The sequence below is a fragment of the Mesoplodon mirus genome (genome assembly GCF_964341445.2).
Source record: "Mesoplodon mirus genome assembly, contig: HAP1_SCAFFOLD_330, whole genome shotgun sequence".
Taxonomy (NCBI): domain Eukaryota; kingdom Metazoa; phylum Chordata; class Mammalia; order Artiodactyla; family Ziphiidae; genus Mesoplodon; species Mesoplodon mirus.
The window spans coordinates 247,560-266,737 of NW_028295610.1; the positions used below are offsets into that span (position 1 = coordinate 247,560).

At 42.2% G+C, this 19,178-nt stretch overlaps 1 protein-coding gene and 2 long non-coding RNA genes across 3 annotated transcripts in view; all 3 read left to right on the forward strand.

Annotated features, from left to right (window-relative positions):
• Positions 1–19,178, forward strand: part of LOC309797347 (protein FAM170A-like) — a gene marked incomplete at both ends in the record, with an annotated part of 518,827 nt that overhangs the window by 194,727 nt on the left and 304,922 nt on the right. The window lies entirely within an intron of this gene.
• The window catches only part of LOC309797354, a 74,381-nt gene that overhangs the window by 11,024 nt on the left and 44,179 nt on the right, over positions 1–19,178 (forward strand). The window lies entirely within an intron of this gene.
• On the forward strand, positions 7,416–10,172 carry LOC309797356. Its single transcript, XR_014292610.1, has 3 exons — positions 7,416–7,480; positions 7,988–8,038; positions 10,137–10,172. It is a non-coding gene; the product is annotated as an uncharacterized lncRNA (long non-coding RNA).

A 19,178-nucleotide genomic window follows, 5' to 3' on the forward strand; every position in this document is an offset into this window, starting at 1 on the left:
AGTTTTGATAGATTCCTATATTAATCTGAAGCCGGTAAAATGATGACAGGGACTTCCCTGGTGGTACAGTGGCTAAGAATTCGCCTGCCAATGCAGGGGACACGGGTTCGAGCCCTGGTCCAGGAAGATCCCACATGCTGTGGAGCAACTAAGCCCGTGTGCCACAACTACTGAGGCTGTGTGCCACAACAACTGAAGCCTACGTGCTTAGAGCCTGTGCTCCGCAACAAGAGAAGCCACTGCAATGAGAAGCCCGCGCACCGCAATGAAGAGTAGCCCACACTCACTGCAACTAGAGAAAGCCCGCACGCAGCAACGAAGACCCAATGCAGCCAAAAATAAATAAATTAAATAAAAATTTATTTTAAAAATTTATGACATATCATAATCGCAGGAGATACACAATATGGGCTTTGAGAGGTCACAGATTGTAGCCTTCATAGTATAATCAACCATAAATCTTTGTTAGTGTTTGTGTATGTGTGCATGTGCACACATGTATGTGTACATGCATAAGATCATGTGTAAAGGGATACTCTTCCAGAGTGGTTTTCCTAGGCAAGGAGCATTTTGTGATATTTTTCCATTTTATAACTTCATGTTATATTTTTTTCATTGAATAGTGGGTATTGCCAAAGCAGGAAATTATTTTAATAGAATTTGAAAAAGTATTAAATAATTATCCCTTGCAGTTAAGACCTCATATGATTGTTCTATATTGTCATAAGGCATATAAGATCAAAATTATGGTATGAACTCTGGAAGCCAATTCCAAAAACAAAACAGTTCTCAGATTATTTTGCATACACAGAAAAATTCATGAGTTTCAACAGTTGAAGCTTTATTATTTATGCTGTGCTTTAACTACAGATCCATAATAGGGAGAGGGAAAATCCTGGAGCTAGAAACAAAAGTGGATATACCTACATTGTGGAGGTTTAAAAAAAAAGTCTCTCTTGTTGAAAAGATGCACATGAGGAGAGAACTGAGCATAATAGCAGAGGACCCTCTGGATGTGGAACCAGTAAGGACAAAGCAGGTTTGGATGGCATTCCATACGCAGACCAATGGTGGTATTTTTAATATAGTTGGTTAAAGGGCTTTATTTAGCAAGTTACAGTTGACCCTTGAACAATATGGGTTTGAACTGGGCAGGTCCACTTATATGCAGGGTTTTTTTTAATAGTAATTACTACAGTACTACATGATCTGTGGTTGGTTGAACCCATGGTTGCAGAATTGCAGATACAGAGGAACCACGGATATGGAAGTCTGACCATAAGTTATTTATACAGATCTGTCTACCCATCCATCCATCCGTCCACCCATCTGTAGAGAGAGAGAGGGAGTGAGTGCACGTGCTAGGTATTTACAGAAGTAGATATGGAAGTGCGAGGATATACAAACACACACATGTGCATGTGATGTATATAAGCATGTATATCCACGTTTCTATTTCAGGGCTGGAGCAAGGAAAGTGTAGAATGATCCTGGAGAAAATTTACTGTGCCAGAAAGTAGGAAAGAGTGGTGGGACGTGTAAAAAGATCCAGCTTGAAGAGACTCACACTGGGTAAATCTGAGCAATTTGACCCTAAAATAAATAATTATCATACAGAATATGAATAAAAAAAGAGGAAGGGAGGGAAGGAAGGGCTCTCATAATAGAATGCCAAACCATAAATATATAGAAGGAATGACGTAATGTAAAAATCATTATTTACAACCATCATAGTAATGATAGGTTCTGGCAAGAGTAATCAATGAATTATAAAACTACTGGTTGAAAGTTTACAAGGAGCAGGATGCTACAAAACCCAAAATATCTCTCCACAAAGTATTGATCACAACAAGAAATAGAGTAGGTATAAATTTGGTGAACACTACCTTAGCCAAGAGGTGAACATTATCAATAACAGAACAAACGAACGTTTTAGATCTCTGGGGTATGATATACTGAGAAGGACGCAACGTTGCTTCAGTATTATTTCTGACAGAAATAAACAACCCGATCTTATCACAAGGAAGCATCCACGTTGAGAGTCTCCTGTTTCACAGTTATGACCACAGGGAGCATAACTGGCCAAAGGTCCCAGCTGCTGCTCTTAAATCCATCACCACGTTTGCCTGGAGGCCGGCCTTGCCCCTGATTGCTCCTAGTCAGCACAGCAGGGATCCTAAGGCAGGCCATTTCTTGGAGACCAGGATTCCTCTGTCCAGTGACCTTCTTTCAAGGACTCTGACAGCCTTGAAGGATTTTACGTAGATGACAAGGCAGTCTCGGATGATTTACCAAATCTTTCTTCCAAATCTTCACTCAGGGTCAGACTTGCACTATGCGCTGATAGTTCTGCCAGCCTTCCAGAGCTCCCTGCCATTTTCTCTCCGATGTTTCCCCTAATGAAATATTTGTTCATTAAAGTCTTTCTCAGCACTTTGCCGTCTAGTTCTTGGAGGACCAGGACAAACCCCAAACCCTAGAAGCATCCCTTTTTGGCTCTTTCTAGTAACCTTCCTTTCCATATGGTAGCCACTAGTTTGTAATGGTGTAGATTCACTTAGCCTATTTTGTACTTGATATAAATGGAGTCATGTAATAGGTGCTATTTTGTGTTGGCTTCATTTGCTCCACAGTATATCCATGACATTTATCCATATTGATGGGAGTGGATACCGTTGATTCATTTTCATTGGTGGATATTATTGCAGTGTGTAAACATATCAAAATCTATTTATTAATCCCATTATTGGTGGGTATTGGGTACTTCCCCATTCTTGGCTATCACAGTTAGTGGTGATGTGAGCAATCTAGAATGTGCCTTGTGCACTTGTTTGAGGGATATTTCTATGGGTGGAACCAAAGGGTTATAGGGTATATGTTCAACTTTGGTAGATACAGTTGACCCTTGAAGAATGCATGGGCATGAGGGATGCATCTGAGTCTTTTATTCCATAGATGTTTTTAAAATCTCTCTCACTTTTGGCCAAAGAGTGCTGCGTTTGGGTTTACGGTGTTTCTTAACTTTGAAATAGTCTAATTTTTCAATTTTTTCTTTCACAGTTGGTGATTTTTTTGGTCTTAAGAAATTCTTCCTACTCCAAGGCAAAAAGGCTGTTATCTTACGTTTCTTTCCTAAAGCATCATTGTTTACTTTTCAAATTTAAGTCTGCAGATCTTCTGGAATTTATATTTTTATATCCTTTGCAGTAATGATTAATATTTTTCCCATATGGATATCCAGCTGACTGAGAACCAATAGTTGACCCTTGGACAACATGGGTTTAAACTACACAAGTGCACTTATACGAGGATTTTTTTTTTTTTTAAAGAAGATGTTGTGGGTAGGAGTTTATTAATTAATTTATTTATTTTTGCTGTGTGCTCTTCGTTTCTGTGCGAGGGCTTTCTCCAGTTGTGGCAAGTGGGGGCCACTCTTCATCACGGTGTGCGGGCCTCTCATTATGGCGGCCTCTCTTGTTGCAGAGCACAGGCTCCAGACGCGCAGGCTCAGTAGTTGTGGCTCACGGGCCTAGTTGCTCCATGGCATGTGGGATCCTCCCAGACCAGGGCTCGAACCCGTGTCCCCTGCATTAGCAGGCAGATTCTCAACCACTGCGCCACCAGGGAAGCCCGAGGATTTTTTTTTTAATAGTAAATACTGCACTACTACACGATCCAACGTTGGTTCAATCCTCAGATGCAGAATTGCCGATTATGGAGGAACCATGTACGTACACAGGACTGGCTATAAGTTATACTTGGATTTTCAACTTAGCAGAGGGTTGGCACCCCTAACCCCCTTGAACCCTAGTTCAAGGATCAACTGTATTAACAAGAGTTCTTTCCCCTCTCTGCTGCAGTGTTTTCTTTTCTTTCTTTTTTCTTTTGGCCGTGCTGCGTGGCTTGCAGGATCTCAGTTCCCTGACCAGGGATTGAACCAGGGTCACCACAGTGAAAGCACCAAATCCTTACCACTAGACCACCAGGGAGTTCCCTGCAGTGTTTTCTTTTTACACGTTGTTATAATGTCTGTTTCAACATGGATTTTGATGTCTATTATCTTGTCTATCCTTGAGCAAACACCAGACTATCTTATATTGTAGATTTATAGTAAGATTTAATGTGACTCATATCTTTCATTTCATTCTTCTTTCAGATTGTCCCAGCTCTTCTTTTATTTTTTATTTTTATGTTTTTTTAGATGTTGGGGGTAGGAGTTTATTTACTTATTTTTGCTGTGTTGGGTCTTCGTTTCTGTGCGAGGGCTTTCTTTAGTTGTGGCAAGCGGGGGCCACTCTTCATCGTGGTGCATGGGCCTCACTATCATGGCCTCTTGTTGTGGAGCACAGGCTCCAGACGCGCAGGCTCAGTACGTGGCTCACGGGCCTAGTTGCTCCGTGGCATGTGGGATCTTCCCAGACCAGGGCTCAAACCCGTGTCCCCTGCATTAGCAGGCAGATTCTCAACCACTGCGCCACCAGGGAAGCCCCCAGCTCTTATTGTAGCTCTTTGCTTTCCCACATAATATTTGTAAACATCTCATCAATTTCCAAGGGAAAAAATGCTGATGTTTTTATTGGGGTTTGATTGAGCCTATAGATCATTTTGAGGATTACTGATATCTTTGTAATATTGAACCTTCAAGCCATGAATATCACTATTTTTAAGAATTTCTCTTGGAGAAAAATAAAAGTGGATCCCATGTAATAAAATGTACATAAATAGACTCCAAAATATTTAAAGGACCTACATGTGAAAGATAAGTCTAGAAAGTTAATTTTTAAAAGGTAGAAATATATTTTTTCACCTGAGGAGTTTCAGAAGCACAGATATTAAGAAATTATTGGTTGATTATCTTATAATTAAAGATTTCTATTCCATGAAGAACACAATAGAAAAATTTTAGAAACACGTGCCCAATTAGGAAAGGATACTTGTAATTGGTAAAACTGAAAAGGTATTAATAATCAGAATATGTAATAGAAATGAGGAAGAAAAAGATAGCATCCACATTAGAAAATGGGGCAAAAGTTGTAAGTAGACACTTATAGATGAAGCTACCAAGCATTTGAAAAAAAGATCAAACTTATTAGAAATCAGAGAAATTTAACTAAAACAAGATACTACTATACATTTAATACACTAGCAAAATGGTGATGAGTCGTCCAAATGAAGGTAAGTAGTTGCACAAAAACCTGACGTGCAACTCTTTGATAATCTGGACTGGTGTAGCCGTTCAGGAAGTCAATCTGGCTATATTATTAAGGTATACATATTTGCTATGAAATAATTTCCCTCGGGTATGTACTCCAAAGAAATTCTCAGATACGTCTATAAACAAATGTAAGAAGATGTTTATTTTATTATCATTGGCATGGCAGTTGGAAGAGTACAGGTAAAATGTGGGTGCAGAAAATGGAACTCTATGAAACAAATTAGATAGATGGGTGAATGTTTTTTTGTTTGTATGTTTTTCTGCGGTACGTGGGCCTCTCGCTGTTGTGGCCTCTCCCGCTGCGGAGCACAGGCTCCGGACGTGCAGGCTCAGCAGCCATGGCTCACGGGCCCAGCCGCTCCACGGCATGTGGGATTTTCCCAGACTGGGGCGTGAACCCGCGTCCCCTGCATCGGCAGGCAGACTCTCAACCACTGTGCCACCAGGGAAGCCTGGATGGGTGAATCTTAAAAATATACTCCTGAATGAAGGAAATAAACACCAGAATGAATTTTATGACACAATATTATTTATATGAATTGAAACTATACACAAGTGCACATTTTGCACAAGAACACACCCAAAAGAAAACACATCAAACAAATTAGAATGGTAGCTTACGGGGTAGAGAAGGGAGTGGAGGGTGCCATAGGGAACAGGAGGTGAATAAATAAAACTTAATCATGTTACCGTATTTCATCATGCTATATCCAAGATTTCACTTTACTTGTAGTGGAAAGAAATCCTGTGTGCTATGTTGGCTTAAGTCAGGAATAGTTCTTGGAGGATATTCTCCTGAAAGAATTTGGAACACATTTTTGAAAAAATCTTTGTTTATACTATGGATGATCTTTTTTTGTTTGTTTTGTTTGTTTCTTTAATTTCTGTTTTGTGGGGGTGTGTGGGATCTACTTTATTTTGTATTTCATTCATCTGATCTTATATTTTTCCATCTGCCTTCTTCAGTTTTATTATTCATTTATTAATTTCCTGAAATGGATGTTTTCTGAATCAATTTTCAACTTCCTTTCTACTTTGTTTTGTTTTGTTTTGTTTTTGTTTTCCTTGCTGTACGCGGGCCTCTCACTGTTGTGGCCTCTCCCGTTGCGGAGCACAGGCTCCGGACGCCCAGGCTCAGCGGCCATGGCTCACGGGCCCAGCCGCTCCGTGGTATGTGGGATCTTCCCGGACCAGGGCACAAGCCCGTGTCCCCTGCATCGGCAGGCGGACTCTCAACCACTGCGCCACCAGGGAAGCCCCCCTTTCTACTTTAATATATGCTTTTAAGGCTCAACATTTCCCTCTATGTATGTGTTCAAATCTCCAGATCCAATTATGAATTTGAATGTTTCTCTTCATGGTTCTGTCAATGTTTGCTTTATAAAGTATCAGCTGAAGTTATTAGTTTCTGAGAATTTGAAACTTTTATGACTGTGAAGTGTCCCTCCGTATGTCAAGTAATGCTTTTTCCTTCCCCTTAAAGTTCACTTGGTCAAATAGCAATGTCACAGATTTTATAATTACAGAAATAACTTGAGACCTAGGATGTTGATGTCTGTCTCTAGAAAGGATTTTCCCTTGCTTCTGCACGGGTTGTAAGATGCTAACAAAACACGTTCACCTTTACACAATTTCAGGGAATGAGGTGTTTTGGCGTTTGGCTTCAGTCCCTGCCAAAGAAAGCCCAGTTTCCTTCTCCCCTTATTCCAATGGTGAAACTCTTTGGGGTTTACCAGGAAGCCTTCGTGGCTGGTAATGCTTTTATGTCGCTTAGCCTCTGGAAGACGTCCAAAATTCTACTGAGTTTGTACGCCTTTCAATGAACAGAATCTACACTCTTCTGAGGCCTACACAGTAGAACGGCAAGACGGCCTGAGACCTTCTCAGGGATTCCGGAAAGTGAAAACCAGAGTGAAAACATGTAGTCCAGAGCTCGTGCCGGTAGACACCCCCGCAACCACCCTTGCATTCTGGGACATGTAGTCCAGAGCTCGTAAACTCGTGTAGTCCCATATACTGCAGCTACAGTAACGCCTCGCTGTAAAGGTTTACCCGCGGAATTCTGGGAAATATGGTCCAGGAGTTCCGGGTTAGTCGCAGGCACTTCCGCCCCAGGAGGACACGCAGCAGCCATGTTTTGCCTGATGACGGTGTTTCAGGTCCGCTCTTCACGACCCATTCAAGCTTCCCCTTTGCAGACCTTTCGTTTGGGGAGAAAGAGGAGGAGCGGCTAAAAGCGGAGGTTTGAGGGCCTGGAGTGGTGATGTACGCCCCGCGGGCGGAGCTTCTTTGCGTTTGGTAACGTACCCGGGATGGGGTGGGCTCAGGTCGTGCCTCCTGGGGTTTGAGGGTCTCCCCGGTTTTCTTCACCCCTAACCTGACCCCGTCCCCCACCTATGAGCTAGCCCTACCGCTTCATACGGCGTCACACTGGGTGAGTTGCTTAACTCCTCTGTGCCTCGGTTGCTGTTCGGTAAAAGGGGGGAAAAAGGAACGCCTTGTTAATATAGTGTTGTGAGAAGAAACGAGATAGCACAAGTAAAAGGTCTACAACTGCCTGATACATGGTTGGTATTAATACTACGCTAATTCGGGAGGCACCCATTTCGCAGCGGGATTCTGTGAGCCCAGGAAGCTGAATTGTCCTGGACTCCTGGCCTGTTTTGGGAGGAGAGGACTTGTAGCTGGTACGGGGGCGGAAGGGGGTGCGGTATGAATTAGTGGGGATGGAAACACAGCCCTGGTATTTCACAGTCTCCTTTCCTTCCCCAGCCCTGGCTTCTCACAAAGCACTGCACGGAGGAAGAGGCAACAGAGCCCCACGTGAGTAGGACTTGGCATTCTTCTCCTTAAGGTATTCCTATAAATTGTAGAACGTATGAGACATGGGTAACGATGATAACTGAGCCTTGGTCACTAATTTCCATTCTAAAAGCTTTATGCAAATGAACACTTTTCCATCAGGCGGTGGCTCTGTGAATTGGTACTGCTGTTTTCTCTACTTTAAGGCTGAGGAGCTGGGGGCAGGGAACACAACCCTGTTGGCCCATCCTCACCCAGATGGTAGGAGGCAGAGCTGGGGTTGGGACCCAGGCAGTTTGAGTCCAGCAGCTGAGTTTGCTAATCCCTTTGGTATATTCTCTTTGAGCATAGGGAACTGGCTAGAATCATATCATGAAAGGAGGTCGGGACTTAATTGTGGGGACCTTGAGAGCAAGGTTTAGGCTATTTTATGAGTTTTTAAGATAGTTTTCTCAACTGGGTCATTTATTTTATTTCAAATAATATGTATATCATAGAAGTAGCATAATCATTATGGAAAAATGCAGATATATACATAAAGAAAAATTTTAATTATCTGTAACTTTAGGATGTAAAGATACCAGTTGTTAATGTTTTCGTGCCTTTTTGTCTGGTTACTCTTTGTGTATGTTTCTGTGTAGTGGAGGCTGTTTTTTGTGGGACTGATGTTACACTGCAGGGCTACTCAAATTGTGGTCCACAAACCAGCGGCCTTGGCATCACTTGGATAGAAATGCCCAGCCTTGAGCCCCATTCGAGACCTTCTGATTTATAATTTCTGCGTAGGGGGTCCAGGAGGCTGCGTTCCAACAAGATCCCGCAGTAATTCACATGCACGTGAAAATTCGAGAAGCTCAAGAGAGGGTCTTTTCTGGAAACTGAGGCCGAGGAAATTGACCCTGCTGGATGTCACAGATAAAACTGAGCTGGATTCACCAAGGCCTACTTAGTCCAATGATTTTATTCCCCCACTAATTATTGTCAACTGTCAGGGCCCCTTTCAGAATCCTGAATTGAGCAGAAGACAGCTAGCAAGTGTAGAGTCAAAATGGAGGTCGTTAGAAGTTGTGAAGATACCTCGCTCCCAAGCTTTGGGGAGTGGAATCATTGCCATCTTTTGTACTAGATCGAACCCGGGCCCCCTGCATTGGGAATGTGGAGTCTTATCCACTGCACCACCAGGGAAGTCTCCCATTTATTTCTTAAACTTTCCTATATTTATAATGATATAATTACAATTCAGATTCCTGTCTTTTTTTCATTTGAATTAGGTATGGACTGTCAAACTATTTTTTACTGTTGTTGCAGAATCCTGGCTTTTATTAGTTCTCTTTACCTCTGTGCATAATTGTCAAAAGGGTACTTCCTGTTTAAAAGGAAACTTAACGTCTTTTTATACCTTTTGTAAAAAGTTGTCCATGTCAATTTAAATATTATTGTTGCAGTCACAAAATCTTTAGGAAGACAAGCAGAGATTTTCAGAAGTCTATAAAGACTCTCACATAACAGGGCAACAACGTAGGACCTCCACATGTCTGACAGTCTTCTGTTGGTAGAAATCACATCTCTAAGGATAATTTCTCACTAAAATATCATCTGCTTTACCGCAGTTGCTAAGAAATAAGAAACCCTGACAGTGGTGTTCTCAGAGCTTCCTACCTTATGACGATCTCACGAGGTGGATGCCCGTGTTCTCCCCTACTGGCAGAGGACAGAACTGAGGCGAAGAGATGTGAATAACTTGCCCAGGGTGACACTGCTCGTGAATGGCGTAGCCTGATCAGAGCCCACGCATATTGACTCCAAAACCTACTCTGACTTACATGGTCTCTGTTTACACCATACCCAGAATAAGAATGACCCCTGTGGAAGCTGCAGGCACCCTGTGAGGGGGCCACTGTGTATGGCTGGGCAGGTCATTCCTCACACAGCCACTGAGGGGGTTCACGGGGGCATCTGGTATCTGCGTGGGGCTCTGCTCATCAAGCATAATCAGCTGTAGCCACCCCGAGGACTGGGAGCCTTGGTAATTCACAATGAGCACCACGTGGGTTAGTGACTTCTTTTTCTTTAAACCAGTTTCCAGTTTGACTTCTTCTTTCCCTGTCTGTCTTGCTAGGACTCTGCACTGCCCCAGAAGGAGAGAGAAAATGAGCACATTCCAGGTGAGTAGAGCTTGCCTTTCTTGCTGTTAAAAACGCCATTTTTGTACTCAGGTTGGACACAGGTTTTCCTCTTTTTTTTTCTTTTTCTTTTTTTTTTTTTTTGATTGGAGTATAGTTGATTTACAATGTATTAATTTCAGGTGTACAGCAAAGTGATTCAGTTATACATATATGTACATGTATTTTCAGATTCTTTTCCCTTATAGGTTATTACGAAATATTGGGTATAGTTCCATATGGGTTTTCTCTTTCAAGGAGAGTCTAAGCATATGAGGACCTGAGTGTGCCATGTGTGCTTTTTTTAAAAATTCCTGTTAAATTTAATTGGTTTCGGTTTTAATTTTTGTTTTATTTCATCTTTTTTTATTTTACAAGTAAAAGAAAAATTAAGGGAAATGAAGGACATCTTCCAGTCTACTGCTTACCTGCTTACAAATTAGCTGCTTTTATATTTCTGTAATCTCTCCATCATATGTATTCATGGATGTGTATTTGTATTTATAACATAGATACAGTTTTAAATTGTTTTTTTCATTTAATACTAGCTAACGTTCACTTTTAATTGCTTTATCATGTTCCTGCAAACTTATGCACCTTTTTTTTTTTTTCTGGTATGCGGGCCTCTCACTGTTGTGGCCTCTCCCGTTGCGGGGCACAGGCTCCGGACGCGCAGGCTCAGCGGCCGTGGCTCACGGGCCCAGCTGCTCCGCGGCATGTGGGATCTTCCCGGACCGGGGCACGAACCCGTGTCCCCTGCATCGGCAGGCGGACTCTCAACCACTGCGCCACCAGGGGAGCCCTGCACCTATTTTTTAAACTATTCTTTATTCACAGACATTTAGTTTAAAGACTTCTCCTGTTTCAGGAGCACTACAGTGACGGTTTTCCTGATTTAACCTGTTTCTCAAAATATCTGTTCTGAAGAATATTGCCCCTTTTTGCCCTTAACATAGTAGGTTTAGGTATTCAGAATTTAAGAGGTATGTTTTACATGTGGTGCCTTGGATGTTTTTTGGTAGAATATCCAAATACGGCAGAGCACAGCAGGATCAAACTGCTGCTTCACGCAGAAAAAGTCATGTATTGTTAGAAGTTTTCTCACGACCAGAGTTAGATTCAGTCTTCCCCATGCTTGAGTCAGACCCTTTGTGTATTTTATTTACTGGTTTGTTTCTTTTTCCATCTTATATTTTTTTCTAATCAGAGTAATACATGACCTTAGTTGAAAAAGTCCAGTGGTACTTAAAGCACTTGTCACTGCATAGACAGCTCAGAACAATTGTATAAAGAGGTGCTTGGTTTCATCTTTGTTTTAAATATAAAGAATCGGGGTTGTGAAAAAAGGAGGAACCAACTCAGACTCACCCAGAAAACCAAGGGTCTGGAGTCAGAGTATTGCATTCAAGCGAAAGACAGGAACGGGGAAAGAGAGAGTTTTCATTCAGAGACCTGGCACGGCCTTTTGGTTAGTTTCCACATATAACACTCCTTCTCAGCTGGTTCCCACCTCAGTGAGAAAGCAGGTGCCATCAAATACTGCCAGGACTAAATTGGTAACTGTTTCTGGGGCACTTGGCAATAATAATTAAAGAGTGAAAGCTTTTTAGTTCAGGATCCAGTGGTTAGAATTCTAGGGAGTTTACTTATGAGTTGTCTGAGAGCCCCAGGTAAATACACAAAGCTTTCTCTTTCATAGCTGCACGTCCGGTGAGGCTGAGGAAAGTCAGTGTGTGGCATTGGCAGGATGGAAGGAGGGGGTGCTGGGAAGTCTGCACACCTCACAGGAGCCGGAGCAACTTCCCATCCTCCTCGTCTCCTCGGGGCTGCCCCTCTTCCACTGGCCACTGGGTATAAGATTGAGGTGGTGTTGTTTGTCGTAGGAGGCGGTGACCTTCAAGGACGTGGCCGTGGCCTTCACAGAGGAGGAGCTGGGGCTGCTGGACTCGGCCCAGAGGAAGCTGTACCAGGATGTGATGGTGGAAAACTTCCGGAACCTGGTCTCAGTGGGTGAGGACAGCCTTTCTCTGCGAGTGTCTTTGTGACCTTGGTGTTTCAAGGCTTTGGGCCTCTTGAGGTGGTTCCCTGAGTTTGGGGACCAGACTTTTGCAATTCCTGTGGGACACGAGAGGATGTCTCTGGTCTTTCCAAACAGTGTGTTTCAGGTCCTTTTCAATTATTTTGTAAAAGAACTGTAAATCGACAGTATCTTGCTGTACCTTGTGTATTCTTCTTCAGATTTCCCTCCCCGCCATTAGTGGATCATAAAGCCAATTTATTGAGCCCTACGTGTGATTTTTTAATGAAATAAAATAGTATAGGAAATATCAGAGTTTCTTAGGAAGAGTACAACACATTGCAGCAGAAACTCTGGGCGATGGCATGAGTGGTGTGAGAGCCAGTGGGAACAGATTTCATGAAAGGAGACATTGGTTAGATATAGGTCATTCAAGCTTCGTTTTAGTAATGTATACTTTTCTACCTGTGTATCTAGGTTGTGAAATAAATGCTGTTTCTTCAGGGGGTCGTGATACAAAGTTTGAAAAACACAGCTTTCAATACCTTGAATATGCAGTTGGAACTCAAATTTCTAGTAAACTTTCGCTCTAGCCCGTTCATGTGAACTTGTGACTTTGCATGTTCTCATTCTTCAAACGAGATACAAAACATATAGAAAGAGAAGAGAGGCTTTGGTTGATGAATTCAGCAACCCAGATAGAAATTTAGGTGAGAACCAAGCAGCCGTGAGTTCCTGTGGTTAGCTCTCTATCTGTTTTGCTTCTCACCAGCCCTGTGCTGTCCATCACCTGGTCCCAGTTGGAAATCTCTTTCCAGGATTATTGCATAGTCTTTGTACTGGTCACCTGTTGCCACCCTTCTCCTCCCACAGTTTGTTCTTTAGGTGGCAAAGTGATCTTTTGTAACTTTAAGTCAGGTTATGTTCTTGTTTCAAAATTCTCTTGTGGCTTCTTTTACTTAGAATAAAAACCACTTAAAGTGGCTTCTAGAGCCTTCTGTGGGCTGCTGTTCGTTCTCCACCACCTCCCTGAATACACCACCTCTCCTCCCTCTTACCCTATCTTTTCCAGACCTGCAAAGGATGCTTCTGCCACAGAGCCTTTTCCTGGTCCTTCTCTCTGCCTGGAATACTCTTTCACCTGTAATCTTTTAGGCCTCTACTTCTTTCAGTCAGTCACCTTAAAGATGAGGAGGTGGCTGTCCTCTGACCACCCTATGGAAAATACAGTCCTCTCTTTCTTACTCTCTCTGCCCTGCCTTGTTTTGTCTCTAAGCGTTTCACTCATGTACATTTTGTTCACCTGTTTCTCACCTCTCTGTCTTCCACTGGAGGGTAATCCAGGAGTGCAGGAGGAATTCGGGCTGTTATATGTTTATTGCTCACTAGCCTCAGTGCTTAGCATAGTCTTGGTACATGACAGGAACTCTTAAATATTTCTTGAATAAACGAATGAGTTAATGGATAGAGAAATTAGCCTTCCATGAAAATAGCTAGTAGGCGGTGAACAAATCCGAGTGAATAAGGGATATTGCTAAATGTTTTTTTTGTCTTCAAATGAATTCCTAGCCTAATTCTAACTTCTCAGGTGCCCATGATGTGTGTATGTGTGTGTTTGCCTTTCTGTACAAGTTGGCCCTCATCAACTTGCACAAAAAATATGTATAGAACCTGTAATTATAACCAAACTGAGTAAAATGCTTTCCCTGTGACTTTCCTTGAGCTCTCAGTAGCAGAGCAAATTCATTTGGGGAGGAAATAGTGTTTGGAATGAGGATTCTTATGTCTACTTCTTAGGTAACCCTCCCATAGAAGGAAAGAAATTTCTATTTCCTTATCCCTTATACCAGGGGAGAACAGGTCTCAGAAAACAGCCAGCTGGTGAGTTAGCCTTTCCCTTAAAAGATTTGCCCCGCTGCGTCCCATTTGCCTCCTCCAAAGCCCACCTCACTAATAAGAAATCGATCTTTGTTAGCTCTACAAACATTTTGTGTGTGTGTGTGTGTGCATTTGTATGTACCTTGTAGAAGGCATTTTAGATAATGTCACCTTGAGTGCTTTGATCATTCTTCAATAGTTTCTAGTCTGTTTCTTCTCAATACTTATCACAGGCTATGGAATTTATTCCCAGCTCACTCATAAAGCCCATTCTTCACTTTGGAACTCATTCTTGTTAAAGACCAATGTATCTGTGTCCAAAAATTTCCCATGCTGTTTTTAAAGAGACAGCATTCTTCCCTAGCCTCTAAATTTTGACTCCTGCTTGGCAGGGGGAGTGGAGGAACATATTAGGCAGCACAAATGCCTGAGAAGGATCCAGTGCATAGGTCTTCATGCTCTTTTTTAACCCCACTGATTCTTAGACCCTTTTTTAAAATTAATTAATTGTTGGTTGCATTGGGTCTTTGTTGCTGCATATGGGCTTTTCTCTAGTTGTGGTGAGTGGGAGCAGCTCTTGGTTGTGGTGCGCAGGCTTCTCATTGCAGTGGCTTCTCTTGTTTCAGAGCACGGTCTCTAGGAACGTGGGCTTCAGTAGTTGTGGCACGTGGGCTCAGTAGTTGTGGCTCACGGGCTTAGTTGCTCTGCGGCATGTGGGATCTTCCCGGACCAGGGCTCGAACCTGTGTCCCCTGCACTGGCAGGCAGATTATTAACCACTGTGCCACCGGGGCAGTCCCGGTTTTTAGCCCCTTTCATATCCTCCTCAGCACTAACCCCCTTGGTGTGCTGCCGCCTCGGGTGCAGCCTTTCAACTTAAGCAAAACTGTACTTTCCAGTCCTTTTCCTGTATCTGATACCTGACTTGTAAAAGCTGTTTCGCTTCTCTGACTTGGTTCAAACTTAACCTGGGATTCAGAATTGTAGAGAATCCTAGAAATCAAACTGAGTTCACCTGTGCATGCATTTCTTGAGCCCTGACTAACTGCTAGGCACTGTTAAAGCTGTGAGCACAGCAAAATGCTTGTCTTTATTGATACTGTGTTATGGTAGGAATGACATGTAATTTTTGAAAGATGATTTAAATAGTATGTCAGAGTAGTCATTTGGTTTTAAATGGGTTTCATTAATGCTAAGTATTTGGGAGTTTAACAGACCATCTCTTGGTTTCTGTTAGTATATAAACCAGAGAACTTCATTTGTCGTGCGAAAGATAAGCTGAACCATCCTGAGGCTCATTAAAGTCTCACACTGTGTCTTAAGTGTAAAATCTTGAATCTTTGAACAAAGCTTTCACGTGTCCACATCTCTGAATTCTCTGTCCTTCTAGAAGAAAACAATCAAAGTGAGTTGAGGGCCGTTCAAGACAGAGGATCACGTGAAGAGCTTGCCTGCTGGCAAATCTGGCAACAAATTGCAAATGACTTAACCAGATGCCAAGACTCCATGATAAATAGTTGTCAGTTCCACAAACAAGGTGATTCCCCCTGCCAGATTGGGGCAGGACTCTATTCAAATTTCTGAAGATGAGAACCGTCTATGAAATGATAAAGCAGGTGATCCCAGTAGTACTGGAAATGCAAGGCTTGCAACTTTGAGAGCCCAGGATTCTTGGAGGAAAACTTCATTGGCTGAGTCACAGAATGATCAGAATAGACACCAGCAAATTTCCATGAAAAATAAACGGTGTCAGTGTAAAGAGGATGTTGACACCATCAGTTGGATTTCACACCACCTTGATGCTCATGGAGTACACAAGGGTCAAAAATCTTACGGCTACAGTGATTATAGAAAAGATAGCACGAGGGTTTCAACACTGGATCAGAATACCATGATTCACACAGGACAAAAACCTTACCAGTGTAATGAACGTAAAGAAACCTTCACCGACCTCTCCACCTTTGATCTTCACCAGCAATTGCACTCAAAAGAGAAGTCTCATACGTGCAGTGAGTGTGGAAAAGGCTTCCGTTACAGCTCGGTTCTTCATATTCATCAGAGAGTTCACGCGGGAGGAAAACATAGTGAGTGTGATGAGTGTGGCAAGGAGTTCAGTCAGAGCTCACAGCTGCAGACTCCTCAGAAAGTCCACACTGTAGAGAAACCATTCAAATGTGGGGAATGTGGGAAAGGCTTCAGCCGTAGGTCAGCACTTAACTATTCATTGTAAAGTCCACACGGGAGAGAAACCTTGTAATTGTGAGGAGTGTGGGAGGGCCTTCAGTCAGGCCTCTCACCTTCAGGACCATCAGAGAGTCCACACTGGGGAGAAACCATTCAAATGTGACACATGTGATAAGAGCTTCAGTCGGAATTCACAACTTCAGTCCCATCAGAGAGTCCATACGGGAGAGAAACCGTACAAATGTGAGGAGTGTGGGAAGGGCTTCATTTCTAGCTCAAATCTATACATTCATCAGAGGGTCCACACAGGAGAAAAACCCTACAAATGTGAGGAATGTGGGAAAGGCTTTAGTCGGCCTTCAAGTCTTCAGGCCCATCAGGGAGTCCACACTGGAGAGAAATCATACATACGCAATGTGTGTGGTAAAGGCTTTACTCTGAGTTCAAACCTTCAGGCACATCAAAGAGTCCATACAGGAGAGAAACCATACACATGTAATGAGTGTGGGAAGAGCTTCAGGAGGAACTCCCATTATCAAGTTCATCTGGTTGTCCACACAGGGGAGAAGCCCTATAAATGTGAGGTATGTGGGAAGGGCTTCCGTCAGAGTTCATATCTTCAAATCCATCAGAAGGCCCACAGTGTAGAGAAACCTTACAAGTGTGAGGAGTGTGGGCAGGGCTTCAATCAGAGTTCACGACTTCAGATCCACCAGCTGATCCATACCGGTGAGAAACCATACAAATGTGAAGAGTGTGGGAAGGGATTCAGTCGTAGAGCAGATCTTAAAATTCATTGCAGAATCCACACCGGAGAGAAACCGTATAATTGTGAGGAGTGTGGGAAAGTCTTCAGGCAGGCCTCAAATCTTCTGGCCCATGAGAGAGTCCACAGCAGAGAAAAACCATTCAAATGTGAAGAGTGTGGGAAGAGCTTTGGTCGGAGTTCACACCTTCAAGCCCATCAAAAAGTCCACACTGGAGAAAAGCCATACAAATGTGAGGAGTGTGGGAAGGGCTTCAAGTGGAGCCTGAACCTCGACATGCATCAGAGGGTCCACACAGGAGAGAAACCATATAAGTGTGGGGAGTGTGGGAAGCACTTCATTCAGGCCTCAAGTCTTCAGCTTCATCAAAGCGTCCACACTGGAGAGAAGCCGTACAGATGTGACAGATGCAGTAAGGTCTTCAGTCGGCCTTCACAGCTACAGTCTCATCAAAGAGTGCACACAGGGGAGAAGCCTTACAAGTGTGAGACCTGTGGTAAGAGCTTCAGTTGGCGCTCCAGTCTAACAGTTCATCACAGAATCCATGCTGCTGATAAATCCTATAAAAGTGAGAGGAGTGGTAAGACCATCAGAGAGCCCACACACGAGAAAAGTTCCATAAAATGAGTAAAACAAAAACAAAAACAACTCAGGTGTCATGTGAATTCTTCCAGTCATCAAGTTCAAAAGAAAAAAAAAATCATTTGTTTCATTAAAGTCGGTGTTTCAGCCATAGCTCAACATGTCCCAGTAGTCAGGAGGCCACACGGCAGAGAACTCTGGTAAATGGTGTAGTAAGTTGGAACTTTGACCTCTATTAAATATTAGGGGAGAAGCCTTAGTGTGAGTTTTAGCAGGCCTTGTACAAAAGTATGATGAACATGCCAAAATGTATGCCCATTACAACGTAAATTCCATGAATGCAGCGACGTTTGTTCTGAATCTACAGTCTGAACATTGTCAGCTACTTTGTAGGTGCTCGATATTTGTTCAGTTAATGAATGAGGAAAAACTTTTTGAAAATTATGTTGCAATCCCCTCCAAAATTTCATAAAAATTTGTATTCAGAGCAGTTAACCTAAATCTGGCCTTAAAAGTAATTCAGGGAGACAAAAATTTGAAGTGTTAGAAAACCACTCAGTATTGCAATTTGTAATATTAATGTGGCATCGTCCTGTTATGATGAGCTCCATTTGTCTCCCCCCAGCCTCGCTTCAAGTTGGATCTTATCTTGGACTTCGTCTATCTAATATTCTGTGAATCTTATACAGTACAAATTTAGTTATCTTTTGTGACAGTATAGACTTACTGAAAATGGATTGTTCATCTTGCAATACAGAAAGCATACTGTTGACCCTTTTTTCAAGAATGTCAAGGCAGAGGTTTAAGTGTCAGAAAGAGTTACTAATGACAGTGACAGAGGACAAACATTTCTTAGTAAATGAACTGATCGTTGGTTTCTTATTCACCACATTTCCGTCTAGGTTTTGATGTGATTGTCTCCCAAGGGTTTTAGCATTACTTTCATCAAGACTTCTTAAGTAGAGAAAAGAGGCTGTTTGAAGTAGATTACTTTTGTCAAGTTCTCTATCTCCTTACTCCTCTCTGGCCTGAGATAAAAAGAAAAAAATTATTTGTTGAAATCTGGTAATTTCATCAAACATATTTATTCAACGACTGACTTGCACACTTTTTCCTAGCGGTGGATTGAAAAATTGATTTTCAAAGTGAAGTTGCTGAGTACATATCAAAACATAGAACGTGCGTCCCTTTGATATAGAAATCACAGAATAGGACCTTATAATTAGGAAATTCAAATAGAAAAGGTGAGTAGCATGTCAATGTTACTAAATTTTGTAAAAGTGAAATATTCAATAGGAATGTCTTTATATTTTAAGATAGTTATGTAATAACAGGTCTGTTAAAATGATGGCTTAAACTTAATGACAGAAGCATGTAACAGTTTAATGTATTTTAGGTAGGTACATCACATACCTTAATCAAACATGTATGTGTGTGTGTTAATGCGTCCTATCATCTGTAAAGGGATATTCACCCTTAGGTAAACAGTGGCAAGATTTTCAGGGATTTTTTCCACATGTAACTTCCATATTTTAAATTTTTCATTGAGCATCAATTTTCCAGTAAAATACT